This window comes from Setaria italica, chromosome III, assembly GCF_000263155.2.
Source record: "Setaria italica strain Yugu1 chromosome III, Setaria_italica_v2.0, whole genome shotgun sequence".
Taxonomy (NCBI): Eukaryota; Viridiplantae; Streptophyta; class Magnoliopsida; order Poales; family Poaceae; genus Setaria; species Setaria italica.
The window spans coordinates 8,461,438-8,462,507 of record NC_028452.1 but is presented as its reverse complement, the minus strand read 5'-3'; the positions used below and the strand labels follow the sequence as shown (position 1 = coordinate 8,462,507).

The following is a 1,070-nucleotide window of genomic DNA, read 5'->3' as shown; positions in this document are numbered from 1 at the left end:
GCGGACCCCGGCGCAGGAAGGGACCCGGGCTGGATGCCCTGAGTAAGCTCCTCCATGACAAGATCATCCCGGACCTGGAGGAAGGTGGGGAAGGGTCGCTGCCGGGTGATCCAGGTGCGGAGGTGGGCGTAGCGGTCGCTGAGGCCGCGAAGAACGTTGAGAACCAAGATCCGGTCCTCCACGGCCCAGCCAAGGTCCCCGAGGGAGTCCGCCATGGTCTTCATCTTCCGGCAGAACTCACCAACGGAGAGGTCGCCCTGGACGAAGGTGCGGAAGCTCGCATCGAGACGAAGGGCCCGAGCTTCGGCGTTGCCCAGGAACTGACCCTCGAGCGCCAGCCAGGCCCGGCGGGCGGTGGTGTCGGGGGTGCCGCGGACGAGATCGTGGAGGTCGAGGGAGATGGTCCCCAGGATCCACGACAGGACGATGCTGTCGAGGCGAACCCACGCAGCTGTCCGGGCCGCAGGGAAGGTGTCGGTGAGGACGTGGTCGTCGAGGGCGTAACGGCGGAGAATGAGCAGGACCATGTCCCGCCAGCGGGCGTAGGAGGGCGACTCAGGGTCGAGGACGACGGGGACCAAGCTCTTGATGTTCTGGACACCCCCGGCCTGGTAGTGGAGCTGTGCGACAAGTGGATCGGCCGGATCGGTCCAGGCCACCACAGGCGGACGGGGAGCACCGGAGCCGGAGGAGGTGGCCGTGCTGTCGTGGGACATCGTGAGGAGCTGCTCCGCCTCGGCGATCTGACGGGCCAAGATGTCGGCCGCATCCCGCTCCCGCTCCCAGGCCAGGGCTGCCGCGCGCAGGCGCGCCTGTCCCTCGGCAGCGGCAGCCCGGGCAGCGACGAGGGCTGTCGCGAGGTTCCCATCCGGAGGTGGTAGAGGAGGCGGGGCGGGGAAAGGTAGGCGAGCAGCCCCTCCCCCCACAGGAGCAACTGCCACCCCTGTAAAAACGGGGGCCGCACTGTATCGTTGGCCGATCTTGGACTGTAGCGCCAACCAACCGATCTAGAACTGTAGCGCCATTTGGCCGATTCCCAACTGTACTTTTTCAGCGGCGTCCCCGCCGGC

General features: G+C 67.7%; 1 protein-coding gene across 1 annotated transcript in view; it reads left to right on the top strand.

Annotated features, from left to right (window-relative positions):
- The window catches only part of LOC101773462, a 31,497-nt gene that overhangs the window by 17,120 nt on the left and 13,307 nt on the right, over positions 1-1,070 (top strand). The gene's annotated exons all lie outside the window — the stretch shown is intronic.